At 32.1% G+C, this 16,973-nt stretch overlaps 1 pseudogene across 1 annotated transcript; it reads left to right on the top strand.

Moving 5' to 3' along the window:
* The first annotated feature begins 1,679 nt into the window (after positions 1-1,679).
* On the top strand, positions 1,680-3,848 carry LOC111279569 (UPF0481 protein At3g47200-like; annotated as a pseudogene). Its single transcript, XR_016334713.1, has 2 exons — positions 1,680-1,757; positions 2,400-3,848. The product of XR_016334713.1 is annotated as a UPF0481 protein At3g47200-like (transcript).
* The last annotated feature ends 13,125 nt before the right edge of the window (positions 3,849-16,973 follow it).

The following is a 16,973-nucleotide window of genomic DNA, read 5'->3' as shown; positions in this document are numbered from 1 at the left end:
GTTAAATTCATTTTATACTTCCATGGGTTATCTCATTTTATGGTTTAAATACACATTATGTGAATTATATGGCAAATATAAAGAATATATCCATTCTTGTGAGTTCTAACAATATATATATATATATATATATATAAGTAACTATTAAGTTTTTCATGTCTTTTAAAACAAATATAATGAATGAACAAAATTACTTAGCAGTGTTAAATTCATTTTATACGTCCATGGGTTATCTCATTTTATGGTTTAAATACACATTATGTGAATTATATGGCAAATAAATGAAACAACCATAAGCCTAGAATTGAACATGGAGTACTTGCTAGTTATATATTTGTAAGACCATGATTATTTAAATCAAAATAAAATTCTCAAGAATTACTTCAAGGCATTAAATTTTTTTTTGAAATTGTAGATCTTCATTGAAAGAATTAAGTACATGTGCTATTGTCATAAGTTCATAATTTATTCCATACTTGTACTTGATTGATCTAGAGAAGAATGCATGATTCATATTAGTTAATTTATATACTGTTTCAATGCTTATATCTTATTGATTAAATACTTTATTTATGTTATGCAAGAAAAAAAACATATCACATTTACTTCAATTTCATTGAAGAAGTTATATGATTCTTGAATAAGCATGGCATTTAAAAAAAAAAAAAAAACTATTAATCATGTAAATGAATAAAAGATAACACATTTTAGGATAAGTTTGTAGTCTATGTTACTAAAAGGTTAAAAGGAACCGTGATCTAACCCATTTCATTATTTGACATGTGAACTCATGATTGGACTGTTTTACAAATTTTGTTATCAATTAAGAAATAGTTTTCACTAGAAATGAATTTATAGCATATATTATTTGTATGACAATTTTCTAGTCAAAGGCAGAATAGTGGAAACGAAAGAGTATAGGCTTTCATAACTACGCGCACTATTTTGATATGAAAATAAATTTTCTATAAAAAAATGTCATACTTGGTTGTTAGTCATGAGTTTGGCTAAAAAAAAAAAAATGTTTTGAAGATAACAATGTGATTAATTATTGTATTTTAACATGTTAGGTTTGATTATTGTGGGCCATAACGAATATGATTGAATTGGTAGATATAATTTGAACCAAATAATATATGAGTAAAAAGGAATTATCTCTCACTAAATGAAAAAATAAAAAAATAGTCTATGACAACAACATAAAGCAATACAAACAAATTAATAAAATAATTTTAATAAAGTAACTTTATTTAATAAAGTGAATGAAATCTAATTTATTAAGATAATTTTAATAAAATTGACATAAAATTGATATCGACACAAAATTGACTTGAGATGACGAGCTTGTCTTGATGGTAGCGTTAATATTGGTGTAGAGGCATATGTTATCATATTGAGAAGAAAATAAACTTACACACTGAACAAAGCATACATAATTATATATATATATATATATATATTAGATTGAAATATGAAAAATTTTTATTCTCCAACAGGACCAAGTTGCGTCCAGAGTGACCAGGTCATTACATTATTGCTTGTTTTGTAATTATCATTCAATTATTAACCATCCTGTAGCAACCAATCGTAATCGTTGAAAATTCATTGCTTTGATACAGGAAATTTGAGCTAGAAGAATGCCTATATAGAGTCCATAATTTCCATTTCTTATACACATTTGTTGTAGCTATTTGCAACTTCCAACAAAGAAACCAAGTGAAAACCCATTTGCAGGCATGGAACTGCACTCTGAACAAGTAAGTATTTCGTATCTTTAAATCTAAAAATTACAACTGATCATGCGTGTCTCATTAAAATAGGTCTTTTCTGTTAAACCGTAATTTAAAATTCAGGAAATCAAAGATGGTAAATGAGCTGAAATTCTCAGATGGGTTGAATTGATCTTCACTTCATCTTACCCAAAAAACCGAGATTGAATTGCTCTTCAATGATAAATGGACCATTTCATTTACAAATCGTTACAATTTTTAATAAAATATTTTGTTGGATAATTTTATTTAATTAGTTTGTTTTAAATATGAAAAATTAAGAATTTAAAATATAATTTAATTTAACTATTTTTATTATTTGGTTAATTCAAAAATTAATCGAAGTAAATTTGATCAATTAAAATTTTGAAATTAATAAATTAATTAGGTTAACAAAAATAAACTAACATAATTTGATTAATTCAATTTTAAATAATTCAGTTTGTAATTAACCAAATTAACTGAATGAATACTCCTAATTTAAGTATTAGTAGTCGTTAACAGCAATTTAATTTATAAGACTAGAGAGGGGAAAAAAAAAACAAAAGCGACAAATAACTAATATTTTAATTTAGGTATGCTATGAATACTTAGCATTTTATTTCTAACATAGTTTTATGCAATTTACAGGCGAAACTACTTGACTCTGTTTCCATCGACATAGATAAAATGTTTAAGAGTTTATCAGAAAAATCACCTAAGCCTTGCATTTCCAAAGTACCTAATTATCTCCGTCAGGTAAACGAGAAGGCGTGCGAACCACAGGTAATTTCAATCGGTCCATATCACCGGGGTAAGGATCACTTAGTAGCAATGGAAGAGCAAAAGATTCGCCTTTTTCAAAAGCTTCTGGAAGAAAGAAAAAAGAATGATGTTTTAGGATATGTGGCGAATATGAGTGAATTAAAAGATGAAGCTCGCAAATGGTATGCAGAACCAGTGTCGACTGTGAGTGATCGTGATTTCATTGAACTGTTGCTCCTTGATGGTGTGTTTATTGTCCAGCTAATTCGCTTGCATTTAAGGAAGTGTCCAAAATATTTGAAGGATATGCCATTTAGTTGCAACGCCGGTTTACGTACTGCTTTATATCAAGACATTTTATTAGTCGAAAATCAACTTCCCTTCTTCGTCCTTTGGGAGTTATTCGTATGATTGAGAGCAATCAATATATGACCTTCATGAAAGCAATTTTTAAGATATTGGCCCATAAGGTACCAGGTAAACGGCGCCCCAGAGACTATCTGAATTCCTTAAGATATCCAGATATCAAGCATTTACTCGACTTTACGTATCACTGCTGCTTTCATCCTTCAACTTCTAAAGTGGAGGCCCGTAACCCCAGAGACGATAATTCCACTTCAGAAATGAAGGACCGTAAAGAGAACCATAGAGTCCAGAACTGCTTTAGATCATATATCAAGCATTTACTCAACTTAAGGTATCGCTGTTGCAGCCATCCTTCAACTTCACAAGAAAAGAATGAATTGATACGTTGTGCCGCAGAGCTCAAAGAGTCTGGAATCAAATTCAAATTGTGCGATGGAAGTACCATGTTCGATATAAAGTTTGAAAATGGGACTCTACATATCCCTAAAATTAAATTAGGAGACAACACGGAACCTTTCCTCCGAAATCTGATTGCCTATGAGCAGATGTTCCTAGCAGGCATAGATCCCCAGCGTGCCACCGACTATATGATTTTTATGGACAACCTTATTGACTCTCCAAGAGATGTGGAAATACTTTGCCAAAATGGAATTATTGAGAACATGTTAGGTGATGACAAAGCAGTTGCCGACAGTATTAATGGTCTAGGTACCGGTGTCATCTACTCCCGCCGCAGCTTCTGTTACACTGAAGTATTCAACAACATAAACAAGCATCGTAGTAAACGTTGGAACAGCTGGAAGGCGAACTTGAAGCACAACTATTTTAACAGTCCATGGGCTTTTTTTTCCTTTCTGGCTGCTGCTCTGCTCCTTCTACTTACACTGCAGCAAACTGTTTTTTCAATTCTCTCTTATGTTCAATGATTTCCCACTCTGCAATGTGTTCTCTTATTATACTGTCTTTTCAGTTCTCTCTTATGCTCAATGAATTCCCACTCTGTAATGTGTTCTCTTATTATTAATATCTCAACAATGAAGTTCCTACTGCAAGTGGAAACTCGGAGCCTTGAAAAGCTTTGGTGACGGGACATAGGATTAATAAATTAATAATACTATCATGTTTAAATCAATTAGGTTTTTTTTGTTTGGGCTTTACACAATTAATTCTTATTTTTTATATAAATATTTAAATAGCATAATCTATCTATCTATCATCTATTTGTTTGGGCACTCTTCATTGCAGCTGGAAGGGTCCCTCCGATAAGGGTAAAAGGCTTGTGAATGGTGACAATGACATGTTTTGATCAGTACATAAAAAGTTAGTCTCATTGAAAGAATGTCGATATCACAGGTGTTTCAGAATTAGTCGATCACATTATCAAATTCAATAATATTAATAATAATAATAATAATAATAATAATAAAGGTTTCAAGGTCAGAAGAATCAATCAGTTCATACACCATATCTACTCTACTCCATTACATGTGGAAACACAGCTGCATCTCTCTTTTTTTTTATTTAATTTTTCAATTGCAAAAAGAGTGCTTTTGTTAAGAGAATCGATTTATTTCCTTCTGATGTTTAAAATATGAATTCAAATTCAGTTCTGCCAGCAAAATTAACAAAAATATATCTACTCATTACTGAATTAAATATTTCCAATGCCAATTTTTTAATCAAACTATGATGCCCATTCTTAGGAACTAATTTGTCACTTTTTCTTTTTTTTTTTTAATAAAAGAAACTGCAAAGATTAAAAAAAAAATGATTGCAGATCTACTTTGAAAAAGATCATGTAAAGCAATTGTGTTCTATAATATTTCTACAACGAGAAACTATTACTTATCCCCACGCTCTAACCATTATCTGTCTCTCAAACAAATTATTTTTAGGACAATTATATATAATTTACTCTAATCATGATATCATTAGTTGTAATCTGGACGCTTAAATTAGCCTCAAAAGCCCCTTCCTTCCTCCTCAATTGCAAAAAGCGTGTTTTTGTTAGGAGAATCAATTATTTTCCTTTTGATTTTTAAAATATAAATTCAAATTCAGTTCTTCCAGCACAGATAACAAAAATTTGTCTACTCATTACTGAATTAAATATTTCAAATGCCAATTTTTTAATCTAACTATGATGCCCATTCATCTAACTGAATACTAAAATCGATGATATGATAGTAAATTGAAAGTTAAGGATAACTTTTATATATTATTATTGATAATATATAATAGATTTGCTTATTGTATTTAAGATTCTATCATGAGAAATTAGTATATGACTAAAGAAATTTTGCTTTTGTTTGATATGTACGTGTGCATGTCATAACATCTAAATCTGAGGATCTATCACTTGGCATTAATTTAAGGAGTCGTCACCAATCTTTTTTGTTTAGGTGCGATTGCTTACTTAGGGAATCTATCATTTCAAGAAACACCTAAGCTTGACTAAGAGTCCCTAAAAGAATAGGTTAGGGTCTATTAACCAGAACATGGTTCGAGAGTTCGGTTACGAGTAAGGAATGTTATAGCACGCTTACAACGCCTACCGAAAGATGGTACCAGCTTAATTTCATGTTATCCAAAAAAATTTAAAAATTTTACCTAGTAATTAACTATTGGAAATTATTCTTAATTGACTCAAATACTTTTGGCATAAAATTAAGAAAAATCTCCTCACCTCAAAAGTATGCAAGAAAATTACTGTTTCACTTATAGAGACTATATCGTCGGATTATTTAACATTAAAATAATTACAAAAAAAGAAAGAAATAAAGAAAAAAAATAAAATAATAAAAAAGAATAATGATTCACCTTTTGATATAAATATGTTTCTTTTGATTCAAAAAAACTTATTACTTTTATACAAGGAAAATTGATACTTTTAACTTTTCCTTAAAGCAATTGAAAATTTTTATTTTAAAAATTTTATTTTTAAAAAAAATTGATACTTTCAACTTTTTCCTAAAAATATTTTTTAAACTTTTTATTTTTAAGGAAATTGATACTTTCAACTTTCCCCTCAAAATGTTTTTGGAAAATTTTATTTTAGAAACTTAATTTTTAAGAAAATTTGATATTTTCAACTTTTTCCTAAAAATATATATTTAAAATTTTTATTTTAGGAAAATCATAAAAAATAAGAAATAAAAATAAAATAAAAATACAAAATTAAGAAATACAAAATAATTCTAATTTAAAAATAATAATAATAAAAATAATAAATAAATAAATAGAAAAATAAAATAAAAACCTTAAGTCAGCTCAGCTTAGCAGTTGAGATTCGGCTCGGCTCTAGGAAGAAAAACGGCTCGAAAACGCGGCTCGACTGGAAGCGGCTTGGCTCGGCTCAGGTCTAGGGGTTGACTAGCACTTGGGTCAAAAACGGGTTGGTGTTTGGGTCGGGTCAGGTCAAACAGAAATGCGCAGATCCCCTAGGTTTACTAATGCTGAAACAACATCGTTTTAGCATAGTATATAAGGCTAAAAACTCAACTTTTCAGCAGATGTGTCTTTCTTCTTCTCTCTCTTCCCTTCTTTTTCTTTTCTTTCTCTCTAAAAAATCTCAGATTCTTGTTGAATGTTCTATCGAAATCTGGAAAAACACATCGAAAACTTCAAAGTGGGTCAAAAAATTCGTTGAAAAATTTAAATACCGTCAAAAAATTCACCGAAATTTGAAAAATTTCCAGAAATTTTCTAGAAAAAAAATGCTAAAATCTTTAAAAAATTTTCTAAAAATTCTAGAGCTACCTTCGAACTTTTTTTACTTCTGTTTTCTCTCCATTTTTTTCTTCCCCCTTTTTCTGTGTATTCCAGCATCTATTTATAGGGATTGATCAGAAGAGCTTATGATCAATCCCAATTTCATATGGGATTTGGATTCAATCTTTAAATCCAATCCAGATTTTTCTAGTCCCTAAATTCATGGCTGCATTCATTCCAATTTTTTTTTATCATAATCTCTTAATCCCAGTCGAAAATTGATCAAGAAAAAGATAAAGTAAAAAAAAAGATAAATAATAAAATATATTAATAGATAAATAATAAAAATATATATAGATAAAAAATAGATAAATAATAAAAAATATTAATAGATAAATAAAATAAAAATAAAATAGGCCTATTTTGCCCCATTGGATCAAGTCTAATTGATTTGGGCCTAGACCAAATTGGGTGTCTACAGCTGCCCCTCTCTGTACAATTTCTGTGAAACAGGAATTGTGCAAAGACATAGACACCTATTCAAGACTTAATTCAGCCTTTTTTTTTTGCTTTTCTTTTTTGCTTTTTTGTTTTTTTATCTTTTTTTTTTTTTGTTAAAATTTTGATCAAAGCTCCTCTAAGTAGAGGCTTAACGACTTTAAAAAATAAAAACAAAGCTTCTCTAAACAGAGGCTTGACGACTTTAGAAAACATAAACAAAGCTCCTCTAAACAAAGGCCTGAATACTTTGAAAAATAAAAATAAAGCTTCTCTAAACAGAGGCTCAACGACTTTGGAAAACAGAAACAAAGCTCCTCTAAGTAGAGGCAACGAAACTTTGGAAAGATAAATGGCTCCTCTAAATAAAGGCAATAGAACTTTAAGAAGATAAATGGCTCATCTAAATAAAGGCAATAGAACTTTGGAAAAATAAATTGCTCCTAGACAATCATGTCTAGAGGAGTTAAAGATCATGTTTGAAAGAATCTCAAGAGATTATGCTCAAAGGTCTTACAAATCAATCTTGATATCGAGAGATATCCTATTTCAAGGATTAGAAACTTACCTCACAAGCTTTTTCTCAAATTTGAAACTTTTACATCAAAAATATCTTCACATCTGCCTTCTTCATGTGGGATCTTATAATACCCTTGCTTTTTGAAGTTATGCACTGTATTTTTTTAGAAGAATGCAATATATGCAATGCATGTGAAATTCAATGCATGCTATGCAAATGTTGACTAATTAATTCCCATTCTGTTATGGTACTCAAGTTTCTCAAGCTCTTTTCTTGTGCTTTGAACCCTTTATTCTTCAAAGATCATGTTATACTATCCTTCAAAGATTGAGTTAGCGTAACTTTCAATTATCTCTTTTATTTAATTCTCACATTCTTTTTACAAGAAATTCTTTTCCCAAATTCAATGTCCTCATCATGAATTGAACATCTCGAATTTGCTTTTATCACTCTTGACTTCTCTAATGTAATGTAGTAATCTTTCATGCTTCTATTCATTTATCAATCATTATTTCAAACTAAAAAAGTAAGAATGCATTCGCACATTTCTTCCACTGTAAGGTATGGAGGAGAAAAGAATAAGGATGGTTAGGAAATAGTCAACAAAAGAGACACAAAAAAATGAAGTAGAGTGTCTTTTATTAGCAAAATGTTGGCAAACTTTGGCTATGAAATAATTACAAAGATAGGTATGTGGAAACAACGCCTAAAAATGAACAATCGAACAATCATGATAACACATCTCGAGGTCATTTTTGAAAAACTCAACCACCTGATGCACTTAACAGTTTAAAGCTCATCAGAATATGCTAGCCTCCATGCTAATGAATTTTCAGATTTGATGCTATATCTTTCTTACCTAAGCTACCTTTTCAGGTTTTCAGATTAGATAAACCCTTTATGACTCAAACCGCCTTCTTGGGGTTTTCGCATTGAGTCTTTCTTTTTATTTTTTTCATTTTTCTTTCATTTTTTATTTTTTTTATTTTTCAAGCATAGTACTTTTTTACATCATCATAATTTATAGGATGGGGCAAATCATTTCCATCCATTTCAACCAGTATCAGTGCTCCGTCTGAGAAAGCCTGTTTCACCACATATGGCCCTTTCCAATTCAGAGTCCATTTTTTTCTATTATCATGCTGATTTGGAAAAATTCTTTTCAACACCAACTTTCTTTCTCGAAAGCAATGAGGTCAAACTTTTTTGTCATGAGCCCTCATCATTTTTCTTTGATATAGTTGATGATGGCACAATGCCGTCAATCTTTTTTCTTCAATGAAATTCAACTGTTCATAGCGCTCTCGAATCTATTCAGTCTCTTCCAGATTCACTTTTTTTATAACCCTCAAGGATGGGATCTCTACTTCTGCTAGCAATATAGCTTTCATCCTAAAAACCAAAGAAAATAGAGTGACCTCAATAGAGGTGCGCACTAACGTTCGATATGCATGCAGTGCAAATGGTAACTTCTCATGCCAATCTTTATAGTTCTCAGTCATTTTCTCAAGAATTCTTTTTATATTTTTGTTAGCTACCTTAACTGCCCCATTCATTTTCAGATGGTATGGTGCCAAGTTATGATGCTTGATCTTATACTGGGCACATATTTCTTGCATCATCTTACTATTTAGATTCTTAGCATTATCTGAAATGATTCTTTTCGAAAGTTCATATCTGTAAATGTCTCTCTTTTTATGAACTTGTAAACCATAAATCATGTTACATTTGTAAATGATGCTGCCTCTACTCATTTCGTGAAGTAATCTATCATCACGAAAATGAACTTATGCCCATTAGAAGCCTTTGGGGTAATAGGACTAATGACATCTATGCCCCACATCGAGAATGGCCAAGGTGGTGCCAAAACATGTAGAGCAGATTAAGAAGCATGAGTCTTATTAGCATATATCTAGCATTTATGACATTTACAAGCATAGTCAATGCAATCATTCTTCATTGTCAAACAATAATACCCTACTCGCATGATCTGTCTTACCATCATATGTCCATTGACATGTGTCCCACATATTTCATCATGCACTTCTTCAAGGATCTTTTTAGCTTTGACCTTATTTATGCACCTTAACAATACTTGGTCATGGCTCCTTTTGTATAAAACATCTCCATCTAGAAAAAAGCTCACAACTAGTCTCCGAATGACCCTTTTATCATTCTTTGTTGCTTGGGCAGGATATTGCTAATTTTTAATGTACTATAAGATATCATAATACCAAGGCCTCCCATTATCCTCTTTTTCTACATTTTAGCAGTGAGCTGGCATATCCTTGACATCTAACTTGATGGGTTGAATGTCAGCACTATCATTAATTCAAACCATTGCTGCTAAAGTAGCTAAAGCATTAGTAATTAGTTCTCCTATCGAGGTAAATGATCAAACTAAATCTCTTCAAACTGCTTAATCAACTCTAAGATATACTTGTGGTATAGGAAAATTTTTGAATCTTTCGTCTCCCATTCTTCTTTCAATTGATATATAACTAGAGCTGAGTCCCCAAACACTTTTAATGCTTTCACTCTTCTATCTATAGCAGCTTGTAAACGCATGACACATGCCTCATATTTTACGATGTTATTTGTGCAATTAAAATTTAACCTTGCTGTTATATGATAATATTATTCTTCTGGAGAAATCAAAATTGTCCTAATTTCATGTCTCCAGGCATTGGCAGCTCCATCAAAATACATATTCCAACATTTTTCTTCATGCTTCCCTTTTTTTAATTGGGACATAGCCATTAAATCTTCATCGGGGAATTCCAATCTCATTGGTTCATATTCTTTCGTAGCACGATCTATAAGAAACTCGACTATAGCACTCCCTTTTATTACTTTTTAGCTTACATATATAATATCATATTTTGAGAGCATTACTTGCCACCTAGCAATTCTCGTAGACAAAGAAAGCTTCTCGAAGATGTATTTAATTGGATCCAATTTTGCTATAAGCCAAGTGGTGTGATAGAGCATGTATTGTCTGATTCATTTGGCAATCCAAGCTAATGCACAACACATTTTTCCAAAGAAGAATACTTGGACTCATATTCAGTGAATTTTTTACTCAAAAAATAAATAGCTCTCTCTTTTCAATCATATTCATCTTGCTATCCTAGCACACATCCCATTGAATTCTTGCATATTGTCAAGTATAAAATTAAGGGTTTCCCTGAAACAGGTGGCACTAACACTAGAAGATTTGATAAGTATTACTTAATTTTATCAAAAGCCACTTGGCATTTCTCGTTTCATTCTCCAAGGTTATTCTTGCATAGAAGCTTAAAAATGGGATCACATTTATAAGTAAGCTAAGATATGAATCATGAAATATAGTTTAACCTTCCCAGAAAACTTCAAACTTCTTTTGGTGTACTCGGAGGTGACAAACTTTGAATGGCTCGTATTTTGTCTGGATCAACTTCAATTTCTCTTCCACTGACCATAAAGCCTAGCAACTTCTCTGACTTTACCCTGAAGGTGCACTTGGCTGGGTTCAACTTGAGTTGAAATTTTTTCAACCTCTCAAATAAGTTTCTAAGGTTGGTGACGTGATATTTATTTTCATGAGATTTTGTAATCATATCATCTACGTATACCTAAATCTCTTTGTGCATCATATCATGGAAGAGTGTCACCATGGCTCTTTGATATGTTATCCCAGCATTCTTTAATCCAAAAGGCATGATTTTGTAACAAAAAGTTCCCCACATGGTCACAAAAGTGGTATTTTTCATATCATTTGTAGCCATTTTTATCTGATTATACCCTGAGAACCCATCCATGAAGGAGAACGTTGAATGTCTAGCCTTGTTATCTACTAGTGTGTCGATATGAGACAAAGAAAAGTTATCCTTTGGGCTAGCCTTATTCAAATTATGATAATCTACACACATTCGTACATTTTTATCTTTCTTAGGAACTGGTACTATATTGGCTACCCACTTTGGATATTTAGCCACTTGTAAGAAACCTACATCAAATTACTTCTTTACCTCTTCTTTGATCTTTAGTAGCATTTCAGGCTTCATTCACCTCAGTTTCTGCTAGACTGGCTTACATTCTGGCTTTAGGGCAGGCTGTGCTCTACTATCTTCATACTCAACCCTGGTTTATCCTGGTAAGACCAAGCAAACATATCTATGAATTCTTGAAGTAGATCCTTTAAATGTTACCTATCTTTTGATGAAAGTGAAGTGCCAATTTTGACATCTTTCTTATTCTTCTCATCTCTTAAATTTACCAAGTCAGTTATCTATAATTGGCTCGCTTTTTTACTTAATCAATCTCATTAGATTCGGAGGTATAACATACTCTTCAGAATCATCTTCATTGTTAAGTCCATGAAGGACCCCAGAGACGATAATTCAACTTCAGAAATGAAGGACCATGAAGAGAACCCTAGAGATCGAAATTGCTTTAGATCACATATCAAGCATTTATTCGACTTAAGGTATCACTGTTTCTGCCATCCTTCAACTTTACAAAAAAAGAATGAATTTAAATTCATACGTTGTGCCACAGAGCTCAAAGAGGCAGGAATCAAATTCAAATTCGTCGATGGAAATCCCATGTTCGACATATGGTTTGAAAATGGTACTCTACATATCCCTGAAATTAAAATAGAAGACTAAACGGAACCTTTCGTCCGAAATCTCATTGCGTATGAGCAGCTGTTCCTAGCAGACAGAGATCTCAAGCTTGCCACAGATTATATGTTTTTTATGGAGTACCTTATTGACTCTCCAAAGGTTGTGGAAATACTTTGCCAACATGGAATTATTAAGAACATGTTAGGTGATGACAAAGCAGTCGCCACCATGATTACTGGTCTAAGTTGCGGTGTCACCTTCTCCCCCAGCTTCCATTAGACTGAAGTATTCAACAAGATAAACGAGCATCGCAGTAAACGTTGGAACAGCTGGATGGCGAACTTGAAGCACAACTATTTTAACAGTCCATGGGCTTTTATTTCCTTTCTGGCCGCTGCTCTGCTCGTTCTACTTACGCTGCAGCAAACTGTATTTTCAGTTCTCTCTTATGCTCAATGAATTCCCACTCTTCAATGTGTTCTCTTATTATTAATATCTCAACAATGGAATTGCTACTCCAAGTAGAAACTGGGAGCATTTAAAGGAACTATTAGGCCTTGAGGCAGTCAGATACTTGCCTTCAAGCAGATCAGCAGGCTAGCATTTGGATCCATTCATCGGAAACATTAAAGATATAAACAAGGGGTTCCTTGGACTTGTTTGGTCAGGGTTTGGGTTTTGCTTGAGGTCCAACGCAAGCCGACTCATGTCAAAATAATTGATTTTAATATTTTTATTTACAGACAAAAATATAGTTTGAACAAAACTTCCATTGATTCATCCAACTGGGAAACTGAAATTCCAACATTAGATTTGATCCTTCTAAAGATATAACAATCACTTAATAAATGCCTGAATATTTTTTACTCAAAAATCCTATTTTAAAGAGGTAACAATCACTTAATAAAAGTGAGAGTGATTTAAATGCACGAGGGACGGTCTCACAGGAGGCTAGTATGGAAAAAGTGGCCGCACCTAAAGATTTGGGTGGGCCTAATGAAGTGGATGATTTTAGATTAGAAGGTACGGAAAGGCCCTATGAAAGCCCATACGGTATGGCATCTACTAAGGGTAGTGAAAATGAGATTGGACTAAACTTTGGTGGGGTTGAGGAAGCGATGAATTGTTCGAGCCGTCAGAAAATGCAGATGAGAGAGTGATCTACTAAGAGGACTGGTAAGGCTTATGGGAGATATATGAAGCTCTCTCTATCAAAAGTAAAACCAGAAGAAAGAAAGGTGTAAATGTCATGGGTCAAGACTCAATCTCCAGGTTCGTGCTATTTCAAGATTCGTGCATATACTCATTTCGTATCTTAAATTAATCTAACGGTCACGATTCACATCTTTGTAAAGTATTGTCCATTTTGATCTTTTAATCATCATTGTTGTCCCACAAAATATGTTATAAAAAAGAGGTGATGTTAATCTTTTTATATCCAATGACCCCCTTTCATTGACTCCATTGAATTGCTTCTTCCAAAATTAAAGGGAATTGAACTCATATATAAATTTGTTCCAACACAAACAAAAAGGACACAAAGAAAACAAAGAAAAATTCCTAGGCAGATTCTTGTAATTTTAGGTGTTAAAGGCTTTACTATGTTTTGTGTTATTATTTTGGGATTTAGGTTAGTGAGCAATTTTGGTTTTGGAATTTTATTGGAGTTTCTAGGTTGATTTTTGGCATCATTTTGAAATTTTTGGGTATTAGGGAATTTTTTGAGAATCTTTTGAAATTTTTGAATTTTAGGTTTCAAGGTTTTTTTAAAAAATTATTTGAATTTTTTGACGGGATTTGAAGTTTTTAATGGTCAGCGTTTGATATTTTATTATTTTTTTAGATTTTTATTGCCATTTTCTAGGTTCACTTTGATTTTGCTGGTTGAATATAGAGAGAAAGATGAAGGAAATAAGGTGGTCTAAAAAAAAAAGCAATGTTTTATAGCTTTTATATTTTTGTAAAACGGTGTCATGTTGAGTTGCTACAAATCCAGAATCTGTGTGTTTTGCTTTTACCCAAACCAATTTGCTGTGTAACCCCATTTGCAACCTGATTCTCGTCACTCCCCACAAGTCAAGTCGAGCTGAACCATCCTAGCTGAGCTGTTTCAGCCATCTGTTGTGCTTGAAGCCGAGTTAAGCTGCTTCCAAATCTTTGGTAAATTTGTTATTTTTATTTAATTTAAATTCTATCTATTTATTTTTTTTATTTTTATTTCTCTCATAATAAGTTTTTTTAAAAAAATAAACTCATGAGTCCTACCAAACTATTAGAAAATTTTTCATAAATTTAAATTTTAAAAAAATATAAATCAATCAAACTGTTAGAGAATTTTATAATTCAATTTTTGTAAAAAAATAAATATATATTTTGTTTTAATCCTACCAAACTATTAAAAGATTTAAATCTTAAATTAAATCTTACCAAACTATTAAAAAGTTTAATGAATATTTTTAACATAAATTTCATACATAATTTAATAATAAAATCTTACAAAATTATTGAGAGATTTGCATTAAAATGAATATTATCAAACTATGAAAGATTTTATTGATTTTTTCTTTAACAAAATATGTTAATGAATTTGATGATAAAATCTCTTTAAAGTCAAACACTAGTCTCTATAAATACTTGTAAAGTAAAAAAATTATTTTAAATTACTATCAAACTATTAAAAAAATTTTAGAATTAATTTTTAATAATTAAATTATTTAATAAATTATAAAAATGTTTAAAGGCTTAGATAAGTTGATATCAAATTGGTATCATTTTTTTGGATGTGTGCTATAACATTCTTTATGTATAATTGTACTTTCGAATCTAAATCTGATTTCGTAGATTAAAATTTATCTTTTAAAATAGTCTAATCAAATTTAAAATTTCTCTTTAAAAATTAGATTCAGTTAAATAACTAATCTCATTTAAACAAAAAAAAAATATTGACAATGATTTTATATTTTTAATGATAAATTCACGAATTTATATGTTATAACAAAATAGATCAAGAAAGGGAGAAAGACAAAGAAGGCAATCTTGGAAACACTGGGCGAAGGGATTATTGCAGATACTTCCTTGTCAGATGAGGATATTCGCAATAGGGGACGAGTGCTGGCATTAGAGGAGGCCAAATCGACTAGGGAAATTGGCAAATTGGAAAGAATGACAGCAAGTTGTGGGGTCGAGGTAGTTATTTAAAAGTTAAGAGAACTGGATTCTGTCGGTCGGTAAAAAATCTATATTTAAGGCACCAATTGGAGTTATTAAGAGGATTGATAAAACTAGGAAGGGTTTTATGGGGAGAGAGTGACCTACTAAAGAAGACGGCCTAGGTGAAATGGACCGAGGTGTGTCATCCAAGAAAGGCAGGTGGTCTAGGAACTCCAAAGGCAGGCAGGTTTTCAACGCATTTCCCCTTGGTCATTCGAGAAAGGCAAATGGCAATTTTCAGAACAAGAGAAGGGCTTTGTGTAAGGAAGAAGCTGAAGCAACGTGAAAAATTGTAAAAGTTGGGTAAGATTGCAGACTGTGAAGATATAGAGAAGATTAATTTGTTGATGGAAATGGAGGTCAGGGACGACGTAATCGGCACTGAGCATCTACAACAATGACTCTTGTGCTGGTTTTCCAGGTGAGTTTTGGCCTGTTGTTTTCCTTTTTTGTGAAGTCTGTTGGTGTTTTATCTCTACCTATGATGAGATTTGTATGGTGGAATATTAGAGGCTAGGGTAGTATGGTGAAAGAGGGGCTCAAAAAAGATGATAATATACATAAGGTGGATATGATATTCACATAAGAAACAAAGATAGAGATTATTACGGATTCTCTGCTAAAACAAATTTGGCCAGATGAGAGCTTTGAGTGGGCTTTTTGGTGACTTCTGGCAACTCAGGTGGATTGTTAATGATCTTGGATGGTGATCGATTCAGAACTGACCATATCATATGTAGAAGAAAGGTGATGTTTGTCAAAGGGTCTTGGACAGAGGAAACTGTGACTTAATGTGTACGCTCTTTGTGATGCTGAGGCAAGGAAAAAATATAGAAAAAGAAAAACAAAGAACTCTGGGATGATATTATGGAAAACATGAACGAGGTTAATGGTAACTGGTGCGCAGCAGGGGAGGGGACTTCAACTCTGTGAGATCTCCAGCAGAAAAAAGGGGATGTGTGAACAATGGTTTGGAACTTCAGAGTTCAAATCGTTTTATTACGACAGTGAACTTGTGGTTACCCCACTAAATGGGATAAGTTGTACTTGGCTTGGTGCTGGCAGTAAAAGAAGTAGATTGGACAGGTTTCTGGTATCAACAAAAGTGATTGTATCAGTTTCGGTAGACGCCAAGGGGTTTGGCCTTGTTTTCTGGTCTGGTGGATTATATAAGACTCTAATGAAGCTGAACTGTTGGCCATAAAATTAGCTTTAGAAGTTTTTATGAAAACAGTTATGGAGGCATAAGGTGGGTTGGTAATTGAGTCTGACTCAAAGTTGCTGTGAGATGGTGTTAAAGTGAGATCAACTGACCATGAAGGTTTAAGTATGTTTATTCAACAATTGTGGTATTAAGTAGAGAGTTGTTTCTGGTCAAGAAGGTTAACATTCATCGTGATGCGAATTGAATGGTAGATGATCTGGCGAAAGCAGGAGTGAACAGATCAGATATGTTTACGTGGTGGTGAATGAATCATGTGGCCTATGATGACATGTATTGGTTTTGTAGTTCTATTATGGAAGGACTAAGGTGATCTAGGCTGTATT

Source organism: Durio zibethinus, chromosome 27 (assembly GCF_047325235.1).
Source record: "Durio zibethinus cultivar Kanyao isolate XHJ-2024 chromosome 27, ASM4732523v1, whole genome shotgun sequence".
Lineage (NCBI taxonomy): Eukaryota > Viridiplantae > Streptophyta > Magnoliopsida > Malvales > Malvaceae > Durio > Durio zibethinus.
This window is presented reverse-complemented; position numbering and strand designations above follow the sequence as displayed.